General features: G+C 47.0%; 1 protein-coding gene across 1 annotated transcript in view; it reads right to left on the reverse strand.

The window, feature by feature from the left end:
* Nucleotides 1-19492, reverse strand: part of SNTG2 (syntrophin gamma 2) — a 102332-nt gene that overhangs the window by 62228 nt on the left and 20612 nt on the right. The gene's annotated exons all lie outside the window — the stretch shown is intronic.

The following is a 19492-nucleotide window of genomic DNA, read 5'->3' on the forward strand; positions in this document are numbered from 1 at the left end:
TGTCTGTTTGTTCGGCCGGATCGAGGGGGCTAAACGGGCGTGGCACGGGCTAGAGAAGAGATGGAGTGATGTGGTACAGGAGGACGTGGAGCTGAGTGGACTTGCCAATGACTGGTACCAGCGGTGTCAAGATCGGCCTCAGTGGAGGAGGCTCGTGAAGGAAGCTACTGGGCAGTTGGAGGCAGTCGCCCTCCAACAACAACGGAGGGCGGAGGAGCGACGCTCACAACAACGAGCGGAGCGCCGGGTGGCTAAAGCACAGCAAGTTGGTACAGTAGGGGGCACAGGTGGTGCATCAGCCAGTCATCTCGGTCATCTCGGTCAGTCGACCCGTGGCACCTGGGTCTGCCCCGTGACCTCCTGCCAGCGGGCGTTCGACACTTCACGTGGCCTCAAGGTGCACATGGCCTGGCACAAGCGTCGTGGTGACGTCACCGCCACTTAGTGGCGAATGGCGGTTGTTGTTGTTGTGTGTCTGTGAGTGTGTCTGTGAGTGTGCGTGAGTGCGGGGAGCGGTAATGTAGCAGTCAGCGCCCCGTGCTACGAACCCGGCGACTCGAGTTCGATTCCCGCTCACGGCCAACACCGGTGACGATTATGTGAACCGGTCCTGGGCCTCCCCTAGGTTGACTCAGCCTCAAATGAGTTCCTGATACAATATGTAAACATCGCGACTGGAAAGACAAAGGCGGCCGGGCGTGGTGCTGGCCACCCACTTCCCCATGTATCGTGCCGGCCTTCATATGTGCTCGCTAACAGCACTTGCCCCAACAGTCTGTTAAGACTATACGGGGGATCTTTGTCTTTGTCTGTGTGTGGGCTGTGGTGCAACGGCATCAGCGGGGGCCCAGGTGGTGGGCTACAATCAGAGGGGGTGGGGGGGGCAGGAGCCCCCCCCCCCCCATTGCATTGCCTCCACCACAGCGTTCATGCGAACCACGCAACGCCACTGCGCTCACGCGTAGTCACCATTGCAACGTTACCGATGCTCTGTACACTCCACAGAGGGTTAAGCATCGTCTGAACAACACGTCCCGTGTACCTAAGACCGTACGTGATTGTTTTTTTTGTTGCTTGAAAACAACAAATTCACGAACGCATCAATGCATTATTAGAGTTCACCTAACTTCGAGTGTAAGGTTGAGCTGAAATAATATCGCATACAGATGTTGTCATTGATTTATGCTATTTATCTGCTTGGTCTAGTTATGCTTGACTGGAACATTAAACTTGGCGCACCCGCATGTTTAATGATATGTATGAGATAGCCCTTCTGCACAACTGCGTTTTCCATCACCACTGTGCCTTAGTTACTTTGCCATCTTTGATGCGACGCATTTTGAGCACGAATTTCACTTCTCCGCTGCCGTAACTCGGCGAAACGCGCACAACCTTTTGATTTCAATTGTCTGGAGGAATCAAAGCCACCACAATTCCAATCTGCGATGTCAACGAACCGTGGCATAATATGCTGTGGCCACTGAGTGGAGGTCACGTGGAAATATCAAAGATATAAAAAGGAGGAACCAGGGGCTTACCACTTAATTCGCAGAATAATCTCAATGAAAACACTTATCGGTTCTTGCATTATAATTTACATTTACTTCATAATGAGACATGGGGTTGCCGCTGTGGCGTTGTGGTTAGAACACCGGAATTTGCAATCCAGAGGCCGCCGGCTGCAATGGGCAGGTTTCTTAAATCTCCCCCGCCTCTGTCAACCCATCGGTATCAATGGCTGGTTGTGATTGGTGGGGTAAAGTGTGGGTACTCCCATCCCTCCCGAGACATCTGGTCAGCATGTAAGAGAGGGCTCTATCGAGTGGAGGCCCTTCCGCCAGATCGAATTTTCATGACTGCACCTCAGCTATCGTTTCATCCGTGATGTCGAGCTTCAGCTTCGTCACATCACCAAGATTGTACGCTGCCTCGGGTAATGTCCGTGGAAGCAGCAAACGAAAGAATGGCAATGGCCACAGACACATAAAACTGGCAAAGTCCTTGTTCGCTCATATTTCATTAAACGTGAAGCAGCCATAACGACGGAGTGGAGACCGAGAAGAAGGGGAATGACCCAGAGGGCGGAATACGCGGCAGCGCCGAGACGAAATCACGGGGTTTGGAGGCCACGACTGGACAAGAAGGACGAAGCAAAGGAAGGACCTGGAGAAACCGAGGGAGACCTTTGCCCAGCATTAAGGAACTTACTGGCTGACAACAACAACAACAGCAGCATCAGGAACAGCCACGATCACCCCTGCACACAAGTCGGCAACAGGTGTGAGCCGTCCATCGCCATTGTCGACAATTTGAAAGTTACGTCATGGCTCATCGTCGAGCGGGGCCCAAAGATGCCCCGGGGTCTCAGCTTCACGTGAGCGAGGCGTGTGCCCTCCTGCCAGCCCCCTGGGGGAATCGAAGCTCCGAGTGAGCGACCCATCCAATGGAGTCAAAGGAGGGGGCAGTTTCCGCGACGCGAGGGAAGGGAGAGGCTCGGCGTTCACTCCGGTCAGTGCTCATCGTCGGGACATTTCAAACTAGACGATGAAAACAAAGTGTGAGAGCGTTTTGTATTAAAATGTTAATAGCTGAAGCAATTAGTCTTGAGTGATGCATGAAAGCATTTCAATTCAGGTGGAGTTTGATTGAAATGGTTCAAATTGAACGTCGAGGTCATTACACCCCTTGTGTGAGGTGCGAGCTTTGGCTCAACTCTTGCAAATGGCTTGAGAATCTGCCAAAGGCCAGAGAAGAATCTACAGCCATCATGCCTCGCCTGTTCTGGGTGACATTTTCAGGAGTTGGCCCTTAAATGAAACCTTCCTCGTCTTGACATTAAAAGAATCTGGATATTTGGATAGATTCCGGACACAATGAAGACACTTCATGCTTCCATAACCCCTACTTTCCACGATCTAAAGGTCACTGGCTGTTGGAAATTGTCCTGATGTTTATTGCGTGTCGGCCGGCGCATGTGCCATACTACTGATATTCTCTCTCCGATGAAAGTGTCACTTGTAGAGCAGAGCAGCAAAGCGTCACTTTTCAACAGCACACAAACACGCATGATGCAATGTTCGAGTGTTTCCGTCAAATTGATAGCTTAATATTTGAGGTTTTTTTTTATTAAACTTATCTAAAGTTTAGTTTTTCTGTTTTTTCCTGTTTCCTGACACACGTTGTGTTTTTGACGACTGCTGCCCAGTCAAGCACATCTTGTAACATTACACCGATCATTACATGATTATTCTTATTAGATACGAATCATTTACAGCCTGCTGTCAATCCACTGCTGGATGAAGGCCTCCCCCAATGCTATCTCAATGACGGGTGTTATTTGACCATATTTCACCACGTTTGTGAATGAGAGCATAGCAGAGTAAACCCATTTGTTTTACTGCACTGCAGCAGCCTGTATCACCTGTTATGCACGGCAATAGCCCATCCAAGCGCTCTCCGGGCTCGACGCTGCTTAGCTTCTCAGGTCGGCTGCATTCACGGGTGGAAATGGTCACGTGCGTGTGTTCATACATGTTCAACATTTTCCACGCGTGCGCGTGTGTGTGTGCAGTACGTGTATATCGCATTTTGCCATATCATATTTATCACGGCTCTTGAAGGGCGAGACACCAGAGGGCATATTGGATGCCATTATTAGACGTATTGCCATGTGGATGCCGGCATGCAATAGGAGAGGCACATGCTCACAGCGGCTTGGCTGTGGCGTGACCCAGTTGACAAGTGGAGGAAACTGTCCAGAGGCTATGAGCCTTGGGGTGTTCAGATGCTTGCAACGGAGTGACCCAGTGGTACAGGGCATTGGAGCCAAGGGTGATTTATGCTCATATGAACATTGAGGCAGCGCTCATGGACAGGGGAACGTTTTTATGGCCAGGGGAAAGCGTTTTCATAGCACAAACCAGTGTTGACTTTCCCCATTCAGTGATACTAATTGTATCGACCATTGAGGTATGATGGGATGAGTCAACCCCCCCCCCGCCCCAACCAGGATTTGAACTCGCAACCTGGCAAATTGTGAGCTGCTAACTCAACTGTTGCGTTTAAACATTGACATCATGAACGTTGAATTTAATACCGCTGAGCCACGCGCCCGGCTGGATGTTCCCGTGCTACTGCGACGTGGTGGAGGTGCGTGGGGAGTGCTGTCTTGTGAGAGCGACACCGCGGGTAACCGGCGGGAGGAACATGCGCTGTGAGCACGCGGCACATCGGTGCTAGGGGAGATCAAACCGAATGTGGCCAACACGCTACCACTTATCACGTTCTGTGAGCAAGATGTCATCATTGTAAGATGCTTTTTTCAGTTTTTAAACAAAATCGCTCAAAGTGGATTCCTGCTCAAACTCGCGAGTTGTCGTGTGCTCGTCACTTGTTTATAACCGTGGAGCATGAAGTTGAAATTCCACATTTCTACGGGAAGGATTTGTCTATCCATAAGGCAATCACTGTCCCATAAATAGAAAAATGATTATTTACATTAAACAGAATGCCACCCTATCTTTCTCACTCCACTTAATTTACACCATCTAAACAAAGGTTATTTAGTAAATCAAATTTTCTACAACAGCATGTAAGCATTACATAAATGCTTAAACTACATTTCGACTAATTACTTGCATTTACACCAATTACGTGCGTCGAGCTGAATTTGAATGCGAGTGCGAATATTAAAAACGATGCCTTCCGATCAGAATCTGATTGGTGGCATTTTTTCCAGAATAAAAATTTCGCATCTCAAGCAGGCAATTGATCAGCGCAGAGTTTGCCCTCTTTCCGGCAACAATCGCACATGGCAAGGGCTGATGTGTGGAGAAGCAGCAGCAGCAGCCCAATGCATGCGTTTTTCTCTCTCTCTCTAATCATCTTGAATTGTCATCAACGGCCACCAAACCCCAAGTGCACCAAAGACCGCCCTCCTGCCACCGTCATGTAAATGCGATTCTTTCCCATGCATTCCACATTCGTCCAAGGGGCTTTGTGGAGAAACGAGACAAATGTAACACCAAGAAATTGTTTAATCTAACAAACTGGCAATCATCCGAGGGTGTGCAGTAAGAATGGCTGTTATTTGTCGGTGTTTTTTAACCCATAAAACACCGCCTTTACAATGCACGTGTGTAACGCCGAACTGCCGCTTAATGGTATCTGCGTGTTTCCGCGTTTGTTCTTTACTCTGTTTAATATGTATCCATTCGCCGCTGGGATCGTGGCTCCAATACTGATAAAAGGGCGCAGAAAATAAATTTTGAAGGTGTGCCCATTAAAGAAATAACAGCAGCAAGATCTGGTCAGGTGACAGAAGGAGAGAAAACATCTCGCAATCGAAAGGTTGCGACTTCTAATGCTGGCTGACGGGGGTTTGACTCAGCCCATCATCTATTCAGGGTTCGATAAGACGAGTACCAATTTGTGGGGAAGTCAACAAAGGTTGTCCTACGGATACATTTGCCCGCACAATAACTGTGCAGTTGCCATCACTGTATCGGGCCTCCACACAGGAGATGAATGCCACCTCGGGAAATCACTTAGACTTTTTTTTTTGCTACAAACAGGAGGGCGTCACGCATCGCCTGCTCTAACTCAGGGGTTAACGTCAGCTCTCCAAACTCTGAAATAATTATGCAGCTACTGACTTTTTTTGTGCTTTACCGTGAACGGTTCAGTGCGCTCCGTAATAGCAAAATTATTGTGAAATGTGCTGCCGATGATGAGGGGTGGGGGTGGAGCCGTCCTCCACCCACACAGATAATTCTGCCGAGCTGCTCAGAACAATTGGGTGGCGATCGCCGTGCCTGATCCCACATTCCGTGGTGCAAACCATCTGCGATTTCCCTTTCCCATGATTACTGCCAACACTCAGTGATAAAACCAGCTGTTGAAAAATGGAATCTGCCGGCTGGCGGTGATCACCGTGTTCAATGTTTAACGGTGCAACCCTTCAACTCCTTGCTGACGCCACTGATGGATGGAGGGCCTCCAATGGCGGGAGCTCGAGAGAGCCCCTCTCTCGAGGGTGTTTTGGCCTACTCTTTCATGCTGGCTAGACGTCTCTGAAGAGTTGGGAGCAGCTACACTTTATTCCACCGCACGCGACCTGCCGATCGACTTACTGTGGTCTACCGATCATACTTGATGGGTGGACAGAGGGGGTGAGATTTAAGAAACTTGTCCATTTGCTTCAACTGCCTCCATCGGATTGCAAGTGCAAAATGTTAATCGTTACACCATAGCAGCATCCCGCTTCCTGTAGAGTGCGCGTTATTGAGCAATCCTTAAGCAAGCGGAGTGGTCGCGCCGAGTAAATACACTGCGCGATGGGCCTGGCCACGCGAGTTCAATACCAGCCCATGGTTAACAACAGTGCCAAGTGCCGTCTGGGCCTCTCCTTCTCACCCCACTCCCACAGCGAGCAGTGTGGTGAAACATGGTCAAACAACCCTGAAGACAGACACGGCATGGGGAGTCCTTTCTCCAGCAGTGGATTGACAACGGGTTAAGTATAAAGCAAGAGGATACCGATATTACACTTTTCTTAAAATCATCACTCAGGACGCCAATCCAGGTTCTCATCATTGCTGGCTCAGTGCTCCAAGTCATCCAATATTCTCATCGCACCACTCCTGGCCACCTCAGTCATAAGTGACTCACATTTGTTCTTGATTTGGTAAGATTTTATGTTTCCACTTTTTGTCATTCTCACCCCCCCCCCACCCCCAGTTAGAGTTAATGCAACGCAATGTGCAATGTCATTTGGATTTATAGCGCATCTGAATGCCACCGCTTCTCAACATGCTTCGTGTTTATTTTACAGAGAGAAGGGGGGGGGGCATTCGATTAAAGGCAGAGGAAAAAGGAAAGTCTTGAGCTGCGACTTCAATGGAGGCAGGAAGTTGGCAGAACGTGAGCTGGTGGAAAGAGTTGTCGACTATTTAGATTTTATTTCAATAAAAATTTTGCCGTCAGCTGTTTTACAATAATGACCCACGGGGGACCTTGGTGAAAAAATAAGAAAGTTACAGCAAATAAATTGTAACATTGCAGACACTGAGTATCAAATACGTCGGAGGAAAACAACAACAACAACAACAACAACAACAACGAGGTGATGGGGGCAACAGAGGAGAATGAGCGACCCCCACTGATTCAGAGAGAACTTTGAGGAGGGTGGATTGAAATGAGAGGGTAAAGATCAGAAAGTGAGATGTGAGAATTAGGAGAGCGCATGGAAGGGAGCAGAGTGAAGATGTGTGAGAGGAGAGAGGCAGGCGGAGAGAGTGCGTCGCTCGCTTTGGAGCAGGGATCAGATAGGAGGGGAGAGGTTTGCAGGGGCGAGCCCACGTAGGATCGTGGGGACGGTCACAATGTGGACGAGAGCCGACGGTGCTGGGTTTGGGTTGCACAGGAAGTGAACGCTGACGTCAGTGTCTTGAGTGCCACTTCTGGCAATTAGACCACGACTGGGCATGCCTCGGAGAAAATGACCGTGCGTGCATTGGTGCGCGTTAGTGCCTCCACCGGCACAGAGGCACCTCGTGGTTGCACTCAAATGTATTTGAACCGTAATTGCATAAATGTTGAATGTCGACCGGCAATTTGGATGATAACACATCAGTCTGATTGTCCATTAACATTAATTGCAACGCTGCGATTTAGCCTTGCTTAGCCACTCTGTCCTGTCAGGTGGCAATTTGCATCCCTCTTTTTTGTGTAAGTAATTTTTTTCTTGAAAAATTATATATAATCATAAATGGGAGCTAAGTAGTTCGTAGTATATGAGCATACATGTATTGGTGCGGTGTGTGGTGAGTGTGTGAGCGTGTGTGTTTGCATGTTGCTGCTGTTGTTGCAATCACGGAGGTTGGTGAGCGATGCTCACGGTCACTAGGGGTCGAAACGCAAGGAGACGGCTTAGTGGGGAACACACGTGGGGCAGCAGCAGCAGCCAGTCGTCTCAGTCAGTCGTCCGAGTCAGTGATCTCAGTCAGTCAACCCATGGCACCTGGGTCTGTCACGTGATCTCCTCCGGCACCTAGCCTGGCACAGCAGTCAACCCATGGCACCTGGGTCTGTCACGTGATCTCCTCCGGCACCTAGCCTGGCACAGCAGTCAACCCATGGCACCTGGGTCTGTCACGTGACCTCCTACTAGTGAGATGTCTACACTTCACTTGATCGCCTCAAAGTGCACCTGGCCTGGCACTAGCAATGCGGTGATGTTATCGTCGCTTCGTGGCAGAAGGCAACTGTTGTGATGAGAAAGTTAAACTCTTATTATTTCAAACATTTTTGACCAGAGATATATGAAATCTCAAGTAGACTACTTGGGAAAGTTACTAGATCGTTTCTGATGGATAGAAAATAAGAAAGAGTTGGTATTATAAAGAAACCTTGAAAAGGAAGCCGAGGTGGCAGGAATGGGGGTGCTTAGAATGACAAGTAGAACAAGCAAAGCAAATCAGCAGAAGGAAGGAATGGCTAATGCAGCCATTAGAACAGAGGCAGTAAAAGCAATTTCAGGAGTAAAAAGGAAAAACTCCATGTAGCGGCAGATTAAGACGGAACACGTGTGGAATGGCGAGAGAATGTATTTTAGGGCACGCATGTTCTCAGAGACATTAGCCAAGTAGCCATGAAGGTAAAAAGGTAGTGAAGACAAGTAAGCTATTTAATGGGGGGGGAAAACGTAAAGGTTCGGCCATGCAATTTTCTTAATCACACCACTAAAATGAAAACGTTCTGCACAAATGACAGTATGAGAGCCAGATACGAATAGTAATGTTTTGCAGCGTTTGTTCAATCGAGTGCTGGATGAAGGCCTCCACATGTCGCTGTCGGTCATAGGTGTTGTTTGACTCCACTTCACCAAGCTCGTCGGTGACGGGTCGGTGGAGGTGCTCAGGTGGACTTCTCCACAAATCTGGCTGTCGCCTGATGAAGCCGGTTGTAATTACTGGCGAAACGTCGTACTCAAATTGTAAATGTTTTGGCTTGGCTCTCCTACACACAACCGGTGTGCTGTACTAGTGACGAATTGGCCAAAGTTATGTTTACGTGGCAACCCTTACTAGTTGGCTGTGTCGGGTGGTGGCGGGTTTTAACGACACATTTATATATTTACGCGATCTAACCCCCCTCCCCCCCCAAAAAAAACCTCTATTCGGGGCTCAGGATCGGTTCAGATATCGGTCGATGCTGGTGTTAGCTGTGGCCGAGAATTCATCTCAGGTCACTGGGTTCACAGAGCAGCGAGTTAACCAAAGTGCCACCACTCCACCCCACAGATATCTGCTGTGTAACATTATCAGTGAATTATTATTTTTAAAACCTCCATTTGGAGATGTTTGTATTTGTTTTCATCTTTACATTCTCACGTCATCGATGCTACTATAAACATATCCTTCAAATCCAAGAACCAATAAAAACATTTTTAGTACAAATTACCTGAACCGACCTTGAAAAATATATATTTTCCTTGCCATATTTTTGGCATCAAATATGGATAACCACTTTCATCTTATTATTTTTCTTCTGTGGCGCTTCGACGATGCTCGTTGCCCTGAGGGCTCAGGCATGCTGTGAATAAGGAGAAGGAAATGGAGAGGCGGGGGTGGGAGAAGCTGGCCAGGGCACCGCAGCGAGGTTAGATACGGGAGAGCCCTCGAGCCGTATTCCTTCATTGGCTCTTAGATTGGCACATAAAGTGCACGGGCTAAACCTACTATTGGTGTCGTGCACGAGGGTGCCACGTACCAACTCTCAGCAGTCAGCTCAAACCCAGAGGCCCCTGGGGCGAATTCTGCTCCGCAGCGTCTCTCCCAAGCAGCCGAGTTGGCCCACAATTACAGTGCTGCTCGCATGGCAGGAATTTATTCAAAATAAAATGTGCGTGCCCGCGATAAGTTTTGCTATATATACTGTGAACACATTATCTATGCCAAGTTAAAACAATGCCAGCGATGCGCGTTGAGGCTAATCTCTGATTTACAGCCCGGAATCAGCAATGCGAATTCCACATTTATATGACGGGGACGAGATTATTTTTGTTACTTTCCCGACAAAGTGGTACTCACTTTATTGACCTCAGAGGAATGATGGGCTGAGTTAACCTCCAAACGAATATTTGAACTCGCAACCTTCCAATTTGTGAGCCACTCACTCTACCGCTGAGACGTTTAGTGTCGTAAATTAATGTTTCTTGATTAAGATGGACAATGTTGGCAGAGTACGGACCAGCAGGAGGCTTCGGCAATACATTGCCCACGAAGCTGCAGCAGACTTGCGGGATTGAACTTGGCAGGCCTTCGCAACTGTTTAATTGAACGTGCAAATTATATTTTCAAAAGCCTTATGGCCGCAAATAAAAACACTATTCAAATGCAACACTTTCTGTAAAGGATGAGCAACCCCATTGCAACAGGAGAGTGCATGCAAGGCTGACAAATAAACAAGCAGTGAACATCGCTGGTTGTTGTACTGTGCTGGTGAGTCATAACGAGGACGAGTTGTCCCTGGTTTCACTTCTGCCTCGTTGAGACGGCTTTTGAGTTGGCAATGTGAACAATAATCGGCGGCCCGCACGCTCATCTCGTCTCCGAGCTGCCGGCCTAGACGGGGCCTTCTCTGCGTGTTTATCTCTGAAAAAAAAAGCAAAAACACAAAAAACACCGCCGGCAGTTGGCGTGTCTCAATGACAACCTCCGCCGCAGTAACCAAGACGGCCCGAAGTCCCTCTCGGTGCCGCCCTCAGGCTGGGCACGCGTCGAGCGATCGGACGCCGACCTCCTCGGACCTCGCGCGGCGGCGACGCGCTCGGAGCGCGGACAAAATGCGCCGCTAGCGACGAGTCCGGCAGGCGGTTGCGATGGCATCCACGCAGGAGAGAGCAACGTCGTGAGCAAACGTCATTGCTCCACTTTTTTTTTGGGTCCGTTTAAAAATAATATTTACATCTTCTTGGTTCTTTCAGTAAAGTCACATAGAAGGGAGGTGATAAAATAATACAAATAAAACATAATAAAAGAATTCTCACGACGTTTCGGCCTCAGGTGAAGACCAGGTCTGTCTCCCCTTCTACGTGACTTTACCGAAAGAACCAATAAGATGAATCCCTGCAGTCACGAAAGCTTTAAATCGAAATATTTACATATTAAAGGGATCTTTCCCTTACAAGCACCAGAAACGTTTCCATCGCTCATGGACCGTCATCGTCAACAAAATCCACCATCAATCTACTGCTGGATGGAGGCTTCCGCCAAGTCATGGCCACCGCTCACGATCCTGAGATGGAACGATCCACCGAGCCAGCTGCTCACAAGCGGACTTCATCTCGTGAGATGCCCCATTCGCATTCTGACGAAGCTCCCAGGACGTGGAGCGAAACGTCGGACATCACGCCGAACAACACCGAGCCGTTCAACTGAAGTCGTGTTATTGCAACTTATACCTCATCGGAAGCATTTACCAAATTACATATTGCCAGCTTATATACACACACATCCATATACTGTATAGGTCAACATTTAACTATAAATATTATATTTCGATTTAAAGCTTTCGTGACTGCAGGGATTCATCTTCTTGGTTCTCTCGGTAAAGTCACGTAGAATGGAAAAAATGTAATAAAAAAAATAAAACATATGTTTTATTTGTATTCTTTTATTATTTCCATTCTAGTTGACTCTACCGAAAACATATGTTTCATTTTTATTATTTTATTATTTCCATTCTACGTGACTTTACCGAAAAAACCAAGAATATAAATATTATATTCACACAATTGAGAACTTCCACACCACCTCCGCCAGTCGCGCTGCGTTTATAGTCCCGCTTTAGAATGTCTGTCGCCAAGGCAGAGTGTTTTGTAATCGTTGTTCACACCAGATCGCGAGCTCTCAATGTCAACCCGACATCGAAACACATCGGGTGCGTCCAGCCGGACCGCTCCCACTGCCAGCACGCACGGGGTGGCGGTGTGCGCGGATTCCGAATGCCGATGGTGGGGGGGGGGCTATGTGACAGCTGATCGCCGCGTGAGACTGGGGCAACCACCGTGGAGCGATGTTAACTACCTCGCCTGGTATGCAGGAGGTCGAGGGTTCTAGCCCGACCCTGACGTCTGTACGTTTGGAGTTTCCGTGTCTCAGTCCCCGTGGTCGCCTGGATTTTTTCTCCGTGTCCTCCAGTTTTTCACTCCACATTTAGAATCAACATCACGCCTTTAGAGCATTTGGCTGTTACACATTTCCACGTGACGATAAGCCACTCCGTTGAGCTATCATTTGTGGTTGCCAAGTGGCTTCCGAAAAAGAGCCACGTCGCTCAGTGAGCCTTACTTGGTAATACACAAAAAAAAGAGTCAAAATAAAAATAGAGGAGTGGGGAGGCGACGGTCGCAGCTCGTCTAGACGTGCCACGACTCGCGATGACTCGTCACGTGCCGGAGGAAGAGGAGGCTGCCCCGCGCGGTTCTCTGGCGCCTTGTTGAACGAACATCCCACCTCGGAGATGCATTCCTTCTCTTGTTTCAATGCTGCCGTGACGGTGCAGTCCCGTGCAACAGCGATTTTCTAAATAAATAATACTGATAACGTTTCAAGGCTCCCGTGCATGAAAAGGATAAAGTTGATAAATAAATATCTGGGTGGCTGAGTGAGAGTCGGAAACGAAGAAAGCGAATCAGAAGAAAAGCTGTTTTAGAAAGATATTTTCTATATTTTTAGGAGGGACTTTAAAAATGTCAACACTGTCCAAGAGCATGTAGCGAGTTCCACAACCGGGGTTGGGGGTGGGGTGAGGAGGGAGCAGCAGTAGGGAGTTCCAAAACTGGGGGGCACCACAGCACATGCCTCATCACGTCAAGAACCCAGCTGAGATCGAGGTATGCACAAAAGGGCACCCATTGGCAGATCTTAAAGACCTTGAAGGGGCATCATATTAAATATAAAGTGGAGTGAGCCCTTTCAAGGTCTCAAACGAGGAGCAGCTTGGTCTGAAATTCCGCTCGTTAATCGAGACAGTGAGACGGTGCAAACGATGCAGGAACGGGAGAGATGTGTTCTCGAAGCGGTGTGCGAGTCAGCAATATAGTTTGTGTCTTCGGTGCCCCTCTTTACTCATTGCAGGTGTTCGTGAACGTTTCTGCGAGCAGGCGAAAGCCAGGCACCACTCTCCTCTCGCTCCGCGTGCTCAGGCAGGCCGTCTATTTCATGCCACTTGAAATGTGCTCTTAATGAGGTGTATTGGATTCTTGTTAAAGAGGGGTTCATAATTACTGCAATATGAATTGTTGAAGTTTATTGCAATGATTGGATGCAAATGATACAAGTGTGCATAATTGTGCATTTTGACACTGATCCATCGTTACTATTGATCCATCATTAGCCAGTCTATCCACTGGCTCCCAATCCAATCCGAGATCAATTAAAAAATCGCGCTCGCAGTCTTCAATATTCTCCAATGAAATTATCCTGCATGTCTCTCCCCTCTCATCTCACTCTACTCCCCCCCCCCCCCCCCATCGTGCATTCTCTTACCTCTCCCATATAATCTCTCTCTACTCTCCTCCACGCGATCTCTACTCCAGTAACCAAGGATATAGAACGGGTGGAATTAATTTGATTATGTTGAATCACACTGCCCATCTCTTGACACCTTCACGACCGCTGCATCAAGGTGTATGCCCAGTCAATTGTGCTGCTTTGGAAAACACAAACGCGCCGAAATGCAAGTGTTGTCAGCGAAAATCTATGAAGGCGGGCACTGCACAGGAGGAGGTGGGTGGCCAGCACCACCCCTGCCCGCCTTTGTCTTCCCAGTGACGATGATTACACACCACACCAGGTTTTCATTTGAGGCTGAGTCGACCTGCAAACGTACACGCATAGTCACGTGTCCGTCAACCCCCCGCCACCCCCAGCACCCGCCAGGCTAACATTGATTGTCAGTTTCCCGAGCGTAATTATTCACTTTTTAAAAGGTTGCAAATGTCCAACATCAGCATGCTTCGCAAATCATGCTTGCATGGTGTGCATGCTGCTCGATAGACATAAAGTTACGATGTTAGCCCAAAATTGCACATTCGTATGGCGCGTTCAAATTTGCATGGTCATTCGCATGAACACTCGGCAACATGATTCGTGGTCATCATTACAGTTGTTATGTAGTCATTACGACGCACGTGCTTGGAGGCTGGAGCAGTGAGTGGTGCCAGTGGTTCGCGCTATGGAGGAGGTCACCGCGAGTTGTATTCCTGCTCGTGGCTGACATGAGTGGCGAGTCAAAAGTGTATTGGTTGAGCCATGTTTGTTTGTTGTAGTACAGAGTTAGACTGATGGCCTTAATCTAAGTTGTCTTGTGGTTGTTGTTGGTTGTTTGACTTGCATCCCACTGGGATTTTTGCACACAGCGTTGGTGTACGGTGTTTTTTCTGCAATAATTTGCTGCCTTTTCTTGGATTTTCTGTTTGCACTTAGTCACATATTCACTTTAAGATGTTTTTTTGTTCATGTTTTTTTTTGTTGCGGTTGCACCCGATTCAAGAGCCGAGTGGCTCACAGGGCTATACCTAATAAATGAACTTGAACTCGAACGCCTCCTGAGCTCCCCCTCTCTGCACCAACCCACACGGATCAGCAGGGCGGAAGAAGTTGGTCCAGCGAACGCCACGACCGGCAAGGCATGCGGGAGGTCTTCGCCCCGGGAGGGAGTCGAATCAGCGCCGTACTCTCTCTTTACATTCTTGCTTGAAATTCGATCGGCATTATCTTTGTGCAACACACGTCTGCACGTTATTAACCATGGCCTATCCATCCATCTCTGAATCAAATAGTAAAGTAACAATTATCTCAACATAACCACCCGCGTTTTTTTCAGAAAAGCCTTCTTTTCCCAGTTGTTGAGCTTATTCCAGCCACACTATAGGTAACGTGTCAAGTGAAGGATAAATATAATTTTGTAGCTTGCGCGGAGCGGTGGCATAGCCGCGTGCTTGAGTACCGCCCGCAGAACGCGACATCACAGAACTAATTTTGAGAGCTCTTCAAGTGACCTCTCATCCACAATCGAGGGTCATTGCTTTTATGGCTTTATTTTGGTGATTTTCGAAAAGTGTTTTGGTTTGGCCATGTTTGTTTGTTGTAGTACAGAGTTAGACTGATGGCCTTAATCTAAGTTGTCTTGTGGTTGTTGTTGTTTGACTTGCATCCCACTGGGATTTTTGCACACAGTGTTGGTGTACGGTGCTTTTTCTGCAATATTTTGCTGTCTTTTCTTGGATTTTCTGTTTGCACTTAGTCACTTTAAGATGTTTTCTTGTTCATGTTTTTGTTTTTTTGCTTGTTGCGGTTGCACCCGATTCCAGAGCCGAATGGCTCACAGGGCTATACCTAATAAATTAACTTGAACTTGAACCGCACTTTTCCTACATGCTGTATAGATGCGACAGCCCATCTAATATTTCTTTAATCCTCAGTGGGGTGAAATTTTTGTTTTACCGAACTACTTGAAAAAACAAACAAACGTGACACGATGGGTTATTATTTGTGGACGTTTGTGACCAGACCAAGACCGTTAATTTTCTGCACCAGAGAAGACGATTGATCGTGAGCGGCAGCCCATATTTCACGGCAGGGTCTCAGTGGTGCCAGTCCAGTCTCACTCCCCCCCACCCCCCCGAGTCACGCGGCCACCTCGAGGAAATCCATTCCTCTAATGCCCAACCTGTGCTGATTTACATTGTCAATTTCTGAATGATTGACCTCAAAGGATCGTTCCACCTTTTACGTTTAGATGAAGCAAAATGTGCACACCTCAGCCGCCATCTCCTGATTGCTAATCTAAGTGCTGCCTGCATTGCTCTATTGAAATGACACCGTTGTAATGCATGCTTTCATGTGGTTTTTTCCTGTTGCTTTAAAAAAGTGCCTATGAATACAAGGCCTTTGATTTTTATTCTTACCCGTCCTGCATTTAAATAAGCTATCCTAAGCCGGTGTGTTACAATTACAAGCTGGACACGCCAGTTAGGCTACAGTTTTCCGTTGGCTTATAAAACCCTACATCCTGTAATGGGCTGAAGTTTATCTTGTGCTCCAGCTGCCATTCAGTAACTCGTTTCTCAAGTTCGCTCTTAACCATACTCAATGCATGCATTTTGTCTCGAGCTTAAAGCTCTGCTTCAACCACCCCGTGATAAATGCTACGAAATGTCACGGGACATTGAACCCATGATGAACAGCAACATTTGCATTCACCTTATTAGGGTGCTGCGATTGGAAATCGAGTGATTATCAATAACAGCGAAGCGCCTTGGTTACAGCCTTAAAACCAAAAGGGCTGTGTAATTGTAAAGCTCCAAATCCAATTATATACGTCAACGATTACTCTTCAAAGTAACGGTTTGAATACTCGGAAAATCTGATACAATAATAGTCGGGGGGGGGGGGGGTCTCACGTCCCTTCCCACGTGTGATGGACGACACTCGATGACGTCATCGACATCTCCGCCCCTTCATGCTGGGCGTGGTTCGTGGGGGGTTTCCCACCTTCGGAAGGGCAGGACGTAAAGTGGCCGAGTAGTCGACCACTAAATCGCCCGATTAATCGACTTAGTCGACGAGTCGTCTCTGCTCTCCGTGTATATCTGTGTATGCAACATGCAAAAATCAAAACATTCAAAAGGTTTACGAATTGTTATGCTCTACAACAGCAGTAACCAATGTGATTTTGAGATCGCCAATGGAAAATTAAGGGCACGGGCCAAGCGTAGGGACACCTCAGCTATCTTCATTTGGCAATGTAGTTAAACTGAAATGGATAGGTTAGCATGGAAAATCATGCTCGTGCAAGTGGGGCTAAAGGAACACAAAGGTCAACTCACGCTAGATGCCTCGCACATGCCAGAAGAAGTAACCGAGTGAGTGTGGGAATTAGCTTGAAAAATTCCACCTTCAGCTCGGCTTTAGATGAGAAAGAATAGAGGAGCATGATCAGCGTTCAATAAATAATGAAGTCTGCACACTTGCGGGAAACTCGCAGGCACCGTGAAGGATAAGGCGGAGGGCGACGCTCGCTACAACCATTACAGAGCATTGCCATCCTGACAAAATGCATTTTTAATACCCACGATAGCAGAGAGCATTTGGGAAGCTAAATTGTTTTAACACCAATTAAAGTACTTTTTTCTCATATAAAGAAGCCTAATGTTTCCGTACATTAGAATTCTGCACAAATCGGAAACTATTTGAAACTTCCGTTGGATTAATACTCGAAACAATGACAATGTTACACGTTACGCGATATTTCTCATTCTGGAACTGTCACTTTACTCCACGTGACATTTTATTTAAAGCTGAAGCATTTTTAGATTAATTTTTAAGGAAAAGCACACATGGAATATGGCGTACTTAGAAATGCCACGAGTCAAATATTTCCGGAATATTTTCGTCAAATAAAATGTAAATACGCGCATCTCAAAACCCCATATGAGTTTTGGAAAATGTATTCTGTAATCCGATTGTGTATAAAAAATAATAATAATACTGATGTTTCCATCACCATCATTATAACACATCGCCAAAGAGATGCGTTCGGGCCATGTTGTTAAAATATAAACCAGGTTCATGTATATTAAACGCATGCAAATGTACATATATTCACTACAATAACACATTCATACAAATGCATACACATGTACGGTCCAACATCGCATAAACGACCTCACATGTCTTGCTTGACTAATTAACCACACACACACTGTGGCAGTGTTTGTTGTCGCTGTTCTTTAGATGTTCACAAATCTGTCATTTAACGTATCCGCCTATGCCTGAGTTCCCCATTGAGAACAGATATGTAACGTTGCGCCGTATACACACATGTGTGTGTACGTGTTTGTGTCATTGCATGTCAGATATGGTGCACGTGATTGCACTATGCAATGCTTATTTCATTATTTACTTCACAACTTGCAGATAAAAAATAACTTCTTAGGAGCCACGCTTCGAGATTTTGCAAGACACGGGAAGGACACAATGCCAAGGTAACAAGCATGAAATGAATGTTTTTAATATTGTAATGATGAAATTTGATGGATTTAAGGAAAGGGAATTACAAATTAGGAATATTAAACTTCGAAAATATCTAATATAGAATACGATCAAAACACATCCATCTTATATTGCACTTAGGTGCCAAATTATCTTGATTGGAATTTAATTAATGCAGTTGAGCAGCTACAATGGTCATATCTGTATAAAAGTTCCCGTCCACTGGTTGTTATAATAATATATTCGTGGTGTTCATAAATAATGTACACAGTTAAAGTATGACATGCAGGATAATGGTGGAAATGAAAACCTTGCTAAATTTACCATTACAAATGAAGACATTGCCCTTTATGAGATGGTTATCCGATTCCAGGTTTTCACCAACATTAACCCCTTGTTGATGCTTCGGAACACAAATGAAACAAAAACATCATATTTTAATTACGACAATTTATTTTACTTAAACCTACCGCTTTTGAAAAATTCTGTAATGTATTTTTAATGAACAAGAGTTGCTAAACAAAGCATTTTGCGTTGTGCTGAACTTACTTTAATAAATGTAAATGGATTCAGTTGTCATTTTATAAATATACTTATTTTAAAAGAGAAAGGTGCAGCCCCTGAAATGCCTTGATCACACTACTTGTGCTGGAAAGGTCTGTACGAGCGGGAGCTCTGGCGAGCCCTGCCCTAGACGGTGTTGTGCCGACTCGTCAAATGTGGCTAAGCAACTTAGAAGATGCGGGAATGTCCCCGCACCCTACCCCAGCACACCGATCTGCCGCTTGACTAAATGTCGCGGAACAATTTATCCGCAGGACTGTACTGCTGGGTCGACAGAGGTGGAGGAATTCCAGAAACCTGTACCGCTGTGTCAACTGTCACGCCGGCAGATCGACTCGAGCCGGCGACTCCCGAATGATTTCCCAATCCGGCGGTGGCGGCGGCATTCGTATTTAGTTACAAACTTGAATAAGTCTACTCGGCAGGGTGTTTTCCTTGGGAAGGGATGACGGGAGGTTGCGGTGACACAAGGCGTTTGCCCAGCACCGCGGAGGCTGTAATCTCCCGAGTCTTTCAGGAGTGCTGTAAAGACGTCGCGAGCCAGCGGGGAGAAGCCGGACGCCCGCTGAGTCGAATTTCCATACTCCGCGTCTCGAGGCCCTTCGCGTTGGAATGCGACTGATGTATAATACATTTGGTTGTGGTGCTCAGCTGTGCAGCAGCAGCAGCGGCAGCGGTGTGCAATAAGCAATTGACGGGGGGTAAAAAAGAAACCTAGCACAGGTTTATTAACTCCAACCGTCTCAACGCGACGCTGCCACGGTGTCACGGTTCACACGATTAGAAATGTAGAGGTCACCGGTGCCGATCACCCTGCGTGGCAGTTTAAACAATTGGCACGTTTCTTAAATCCTCCCCCCTCGGTC

The sequence above is a fragment of the Lampetra planeri genome, chromosome 2 (assembly GCF_965212315.1).
Source record: "Lampetra planeri chromosome 2, kcLamPlan1.2.h2, whole genome shotgun sequence".
NCBI classification, from domain to species: Eukaryota; Metazoa; Chordata; class Hyperoartia; order Petromyzontiformes; family Petromyzontidae; genus Lampetra; species Lampetra planeri.